Raw genomic sequence first — 7,554 nt, forward strand, 5'->3', positions numbered from 1 at the left:
GCACAATTATTCTATAAGGTAAGCACTACAAGTTTACTCATCTTACAGATAAGGAAACTGTGACTGATCGAAGTTAAGCAACATGCCCAAGATCACACAACTAATTAAGTACCTAAGGTAGCATTATGAAATCAGGTCCCATTTTGACATCGTTAGGTCCTCTATCCACTACACCGCTTCGACAGTAGCAAATGGCAGAAACAAGTATGCTCTATCCATTCATCTTGAAAAAGGAGTTTCAGCCTTGAAGGCTGCCTCAACCTCAAGAGTCCTTAGTTCAAATGTTTGGCCACCAGTCTTCCACAGGAAGATCTTATCAACAACGTGCTTCTTTAGAGAGAAGAAGAATCAAAGTGATTTAAAGGACAAAACCTACATAATGTTTGGTGGGGAGGGTGCCCAGAGACTTTATCTGTGGGGTTTGTCAACACCCCGTTCCCATTATTATGAGTCACCTGGTCGATGCACATCCACTGGGAAGAGGATTGCTAGTTAAGCAACAATTAAAGTGTGATTACCTTCAGGGGGAGTCTAACTACAGGGTAGAATGAGCCTTAGTGTGGGGAGAATGGGGACTGTATAGAAGAAGGGACTCACCAGCATGTCAGTTACTTCAATAGCAACCCCCAAGTTCAATTCCCATTTGAAGCAGATGAGTTGTTTGGATGTTGGATATATTTTCTTTGTTTATAGGCTTCTGTGTTTATAGCCTTTGCATCTTCCTGTGAGGTAAAATAAACATTGTCCCATACCTCATATTATTTCTTGAAAGTTTTTAGGTGAGCTGGTGACCCTGTTGCACCCCTCTGGGGAAACGCTGACATAAGCTATATCATGGGTATATTTAAAAAATTTTCAGGGAATAATTCCAGGTGAGGGCAATGAATCAAAGAGATAATGATCCTTTGGGTAACCAAACCTCCATTTCTCTCCTCCCTATCCCTCAACCCCAATCAAACCTGTTCCATGGGAGTCCATAGTATGGGGGAAGGGGCTTGAACAATGTTTCCTATATACTGCACTTCGAGGACAGTGACTGGGCCTGTGACTTCATTGGGATGGGTAATTTCCAGGTGAGGAAAATCCCTCTACCGATGTAAATTAGTACTTTCTCTTTAAGAGTTTTAAGGCTGTCTAGAGCAACTTTCAGATAGAACCGACCCTGGACCACATATTAACTTAGAAAACCACAAATGAACATTAACTGTGTTGTGCTGTATTTTTATTTATTTTGTTAAACATTCTCCAGTTACATTTTAATTTGATTCTGGAAGTTTTTCTGGCTATGAGTTTGACATCTCTAGCCTAGAAAACTAATTAATAAATCAGTAAAAATTTATTAAGCACCTACGATGTGCTAAGCACTGGGTATACAAAAGAGGTAAAAGACAGTTTCTGCCCTCAAGGAGTTTACACTCTTAATGGGGAGGCAACAAGCAAACATATTGAGACAAGTGCAAGGATAAATAGGAATTAATAAGAGGGAAGATACTAGAATTAAGAGGTGGTGGGAAAGGGATTTTAGTTGACATTTTTAAAAAGTAAGGGTTGGGGGTAGCATCTTCATGGTGCTGTTGTTCATCCTTTGTTCCGGAAGAGGACCAGCAATATCACAATGGTGGTATGAATTGGATTTACATGAGGAAAAGCTACAAAGTCGTCATCCTCACTTGTTCTTTCAGAGTCATCAAAATCCAGTGGCAAGACAAGTGATTCTTTCAAGGCCACACAGCCAAGAGGTATCAGAGGCAAGACTCTGGTCCAAGCTTTAAGGATGGCTCTCTATCCACTACACTGAAATCTCCTTTCTGAAAAGCATGCCTTTAAAACTTCTGTAATTGCATGTGTAGCAGTATCAACACAGTACAGATCACTACTCCTCTATATTCTCAAGACATGGTTTCAGGAGTTGCTGGGCCTCCACCAAAAAAAAAAAAAGTGGGGGTACTAATGACATTTGCACTACCGATTTTCTATTTTGAGAAAAATGTTTTGTAAACCTTAAAGAACTACAAAATTGTGAACTGTTATTCCTTGCTAAGGCTGGTTCTTGGATGACAGACACAATACATCTCTCTGCCTCTACTTAAAACCTTCCTAGTTTGTTAGTATTAACAATCAGTAGAATGTAAGCACCTTAAAGGCAGAGATTGTTTTGTCTTCATTTCTCTAGAGTTTGGCACAATGCCTTGCACTTAGTAGGAACTTAAGAGATGCTTGCCACATGAATGAATATTTATTTATACACACACTAAGTAAATTGGAGGTAATCTCAGTGGGAAGGCACTAGCACTGAGGGGCCTTGAAAATGCCCTAAGTCTGAAGATGGAGGGTCTTGGGTGAGGACTATAAGGAGACCAGTGTCACTGGATCACAAAGCGCATGGGAGATGTGTAAAATGTACAGGAGATTGGAAAGCTAGCAAGGGATCAAGTTACAAAGAGTTTTAAAACTCAAACAGAGGATTTTATATTTTATCCTGGAGGTGATAGAGTCACTGGGGTTTGGTCTGTGTTCCTAAGGTCTTTCTCAGTTTTAATATTCTGTGCTTAAAGGTTCCTCCCAGTTCTAATATTCTATCTTCTACATTCCCTTCTATCTCTAACTTGCCGTGTTCTCCAGTCTCTTCCAATTTCCAGCAATAACATCCTATTTTTTGTGTTGTAACAGCATACAGGCTAAGGTCCTTTCTGGCTCTATTATTTTGTATTCTAAAGACCCCTTCATCTCTAACATTCTGTGATCCCTTCCAGCAATGCCATTCTATGAACAAAGGTCTCTTCTACCTTGAACATTATACATTCTGAGGTCCATTTCAACTCTAACATACTACTAGGATCCTATTTTATCCCCCAGTTTGGGGGGATTTTTTTTTTTACAGTGCCATTGTTTTGTATGTGGATAATTCCTACCAAACAGGGTCAAACCCCCAAAGGAAGAACGTGTATAATTAACTTCAGATGTCCCAGTTCAAACTCAGTGCTTGCAGAGGGGAAAAAGTGAGGCCAGATTTTTGGTGCTAATTACAGGGGAGCTGTGTTGCTCTAAGAGGAATTCTTGTTCTTTTCCTTTCCCTCCCAGGCCTGTTTTCTTTTTTCCTGTCTTTTCACACGTTACTTAACTTTTGACTTGGACACAGCAGGTAAAAGCATTCAAAACACAAAGTACTTGGCCACAGGTTTTAGAGAAGCTCCAGGAGAAGGTGAGAGAGAGAAAGCATGCTGGGATGGTCACAGGATGCATCCTATATCCTGGGAAGATTGGCTGCCTTCCCTGCCTTCTTCCCCCCCAATGTTTCTACCCTGGTGGGGCCCAGGGTTTTCTCTGAGGTTGTGCAGTGGGAAGCTGGGGGGGGGGAGATGTAGAGAGAGAGAAAAAAATAATACTACATTCCAGAAAGATGGCCGCATGGTTTCCAACACTCCATATTATTACTGGAGCCTGGAAGCAACAGGAATGGTAGGGCTGGTGGGCAGGATTCCAGAGCTTTCCCCACTGACTTGCTCCTCAACCTTTAAAAGTCCCAAGCCTTCTCTTGACCTCAATTTTTCCCACATGTAAAATGGGGATAATAATCCCTTCTCTGCCTCCCTCACAGGGCTGTTTTAAGGATGGAGTGAGATATGGAGGTGAGAACAATTTGTAAACTATGAAGGGCTAAAGAGTTGTCAGGAATTATTTTAACTTCAATACTTCTAAGATCCCTCTCAGCTCTGACATTATGTGTTTTATGTTCTCAGATCCCTTCTAGCTGTGCCTTGCTATGTTCTATACTACTACTCGACTCCAGTTCTGGTGCTCTTTGCTCTAATGTCTCTTCCCATTCATTCATTTTGTTCTCAGATCCCTTGTAATTCTAAGGCTCAACTTTCTATGTTCTATGATCTCTTCTAGTTGTGACATAACTGTATTGTAAGGTCCCTTTCAGCTTTGATATTCTGTGGTCTAAGAAGGTCCCTTCCAACTCTGATATCCTGTGTTTTCAAGTCCTGTCCATCAGTGACATTCTATGTGGTTAAGATCACGGACGTTCTGTGTTCTAAGTCCCTTCCCAGCCCTGACATTCTATGTTCTAAGGTCTCTTCCATTTGCTGACATGCTGTGTTCTGAGGCCCCTAAAAGCTTTGAAATTCTATGGTCTAAAATCTCTTCTGTTTACTGACATTCTCTATTCTAAGACCCCTCTCAGTTCTGACACACTATGTTCTAAGGTCTCTCCCATTTATCGACACTGTGTTCTAAAGTTCCCTCATTACTGATATTCTGGGGTCTGCCGTCCCTTCCACCTCTGACATTTTCTGTTCTAAGGTTCATCTGAAAGCCAGCTTTGGCATCTAGGCATCTGGACTGAATGTTTCAGGAGGTCTGAGGAGGGAGCAGTCATTAAGGGCAGTAATAGATAGAATCATAAAAGTACAAGATCCCCTTCAAGCTTGATGTTGGTCTTGAACATGTTGTGGGGGGTGGGGGATGGGGGTGTTGTGCCTTGGTGAAAGAAGGACTGACCCATCTCTATTCTCCGGTGGGAGTTTGTGGGATTTTTAGTTGGAGAATATACATATGTCAATTTAGGATTTTGGTTTTTTTAGACCAAGTCTGAAAGAAGGAGGAGAAGGCAAGTTGTGACCTGGTCTGAGGTAATGCTGGTTGGCCCAAATGCCGGGAGGTCCTCAGCAGAGCATTCCCTTTGAGAGATCTTGTCATGACTGGATAAAAGGAGACTGTGTTTCCTAGGTTTTTCTTCTGCCCAAATAGCCACAGGGGCAGCCTACAGCCTCAAGTCTGCTATTTATGTTCTTGTAAAAGCATTACTTTTGATCACAGGTTGTGGTTCTTTCTCTTAAAAAAAAAAAAAGACCTAAACCCACCACAAATCCAACTCATCTCTCACTGTCTCCATCTTTCTGACTTCTTGCTGCTTCTGTCTTTTCGGGTTTCCCTTTTCCCTCCGTCCTCACCTTTCAGGGAGCTTCTTTGTCTGGTGGGCTCTCTGTCCACCTCTTCCTCCCATGTGGCTTCTCCCTTCTGGCTCTCCTCATCCCTCCATCCACTTTCCTCTGTTCTCTTCCATGTCTCTCCTCTCTCCTGTTCTCTCTTTCCCTGTGTCCATCCTTGTGCCTCTCCTCCTTCTCTTTCCCTTCCTCTCCCTCATCTATTTCAGGCTGGGATTCCCAGCTCTGGCCTGGACTTTGCTTCTCTCTCACCACCAAGGACATCAGGCTGCTGGTATCACTCACATTATTCTGCATCTGTGAAATCTATATTCCCTCCCCCGAGTTAGCAAACTGAATGAAGCATAAATATTTAGACGGCACTGTTTACTCAGAAGGGACCTGCACCATACTAATTTGTTTGAGGAAAGGATTTTGGTTCCGATTGCTTTAACATCCGCAGCTCCCCTCATTCCTCTCCTCCCCCCACCAACATCCAGCTTCCCCTTTTCTCTTTAAAATGTGTGGCTTTGCAATGAACACGATCTCCTCTAGAAGCCATTACCCCTTTTTCCACGGGCTGGTCTTCCCAAGAACTTTCCAGAACAATCTCATTCCGCCCAAGAACAGTTTGTGGATTTAAGGTACCCTGACTTGGTATCTTCCACTAACTCACTGGGTGAGGCACTTGGAACTCTCTGGCCTCAGTTTCCTCTTCTGTAAAATAAGGCCATTGGATTAATGCAGGTGTTCAAACTTTTCTGCATCCTGTTTTAAGGTCCCTTCCCGGGCTAACATTCTATGTTCTAAGATCCTATTTAGCTCTGGGCCTAGAACTGAGCATGTTCAACTTGGAGAAGAACAGGCTTTGGGGGTAAAATGCAGGGAGAAGGGCAGTGATCCCTGGGATTTGTCATGGGGCAGAGGGAGCAGAAGGCAGAACTAACCCCAATGATAGCCTGGGGGGGGGGGGGAGGTTGGAGAACTTTCTAAAAATGTTCTCCAAAAAATGGATTAGATGTCTTAAAAGTTACTGAGCTCTCCAACGATAGAGGGTCACAGATTTATAAATGGAGATCTATAGATCACTTTACAGGTGAGGGAACTGAGGGGCACAAATGATCATCTACATGCCTGAGGCCATACACTGAGTTAAGACTAGAAGCTAGAGTGAAGAAGGAGCTAGATGCTTGGTTGGGCTGCTGATTACATTGTTGAGGGCATTGGACTGGCTGACCTTTGAGGTCCCTTTGAGCCCTGAACTTCTATAATAACTTGCCTGGTGTCCAGGTGTTGGCTTCAGCCACAGCTGTGTTTAGCACAGACCACAGCAGACACAGGAAGGGAGAGGCCTCTACGTGTGTGCAGAGTAATAATAATAGCTGAAATATATATATTTATATGTACACACACACACTTTTAAGGTTTACAAAGTGCTTTCCTTAGCACAGTCATGTAGCACAATGAGAGGATCCTAGCAGTGCAGGCTCTCAGAACCAGATGACACCCCAAGGACCAACAGTCCAACACCCCTATAGTCCTGGATAGGAATACTTCTTTCTTCCCCTTCCATCCCTCCCCCCCATCTCCATGGGGTGTTCATGGAGGTTCTAATCAAAGACCTCCACTGAGGCTGGGTCTACTTTCCGGGACCAGGCCAAATGAGGTCTAACTCTTCATATAATAGCTCTTCTGATAGTTGGAGACAACTACCAGGTCCCTCTGGATCTTTTCTAAACTAAACATCCTGACCCTTCTATGAAATGTTCTTCAGTCCTGTGATCTTTCTGGGAGCCCTCCTCTGCTCATATTCCAGCTTGTCAATATTCCACCTAAAATGTGACCCCCAGAACCAGATACAGTACCAGGGGTTCTTAACCTGGGGTCTGTGAACTTAAAAAAAAATACACATTTTGGTAACTATATTCCAACATTACTGGCTTCCTCTGTAATCCTCCCTCTCTTATTTTATGCATTAAATAAACGTTTTTCTGAATTTCTGCCAAAGTAATTTTTTTTAAAGGCTGAAAACCCCTGTTCTAGATCAAGACAAAGGATGAAGTGTGCCTCTTTTTGGATACTCTGCTTCTCTTTAAAAAGCCTGAGATTTATTAGCTTTTTTTTTTTTAGCTGCCTAAGGTCCTACTGTGGACATTTTGAACTTGTAGTCACAAAAACCCTGAGATCTTTCGCCTAAGAATTACCTAGCCATGCTTCTCCTATTCTGCACTTGAGGCTTTTTTTTTTAGCTTGAGTTTAGTACCTTACACATATAATGACTAAACTTCATCTTACTAGTTTTGCCCCATCATTCTACCCAGACTATCAGAATATCTGGAAGGGGTGGGGAAGGACTGTCATCCAATGAGCCCATTAACCTCTCTGGGTCTCAGTTATCACTTTGGTAAAAAGGAGTTGGGACCAGCTGATCTTTAAGGCTCCTTTCATCTCCGACACTGGGATACTCTGAGCCCATGGCGAGGAGTTTTTGGTTCGGGCAGTGAGTGGGAAGCTCTCAGACCGAGCTGGGCTGGGGCCCATCCTGATTGCCCTGAGCTGTGCTCTACCGAGAATAAACAAGCAGTAAACAGACTCTCCTCCTTATTCCTGCCCTCTCTGCCTC

This window comes from Petaurus breviceps, unplaced genomic scaffold, assembly GCF_028583685.1.
Source record: "Petaurus breviceps papuanus isolate PSGF00001 unplaced genomic scaffold, PetGlider_PUasm1.0 90823, whole genome shotgun sequence".
NCBI classification, from domain to species: domain Eukaryota; kingdom Metazoa; phylum Chordata; class Mammalia; order Diprotodontia; family Petauridae; genus Petaurus; species Petaurus breviceps.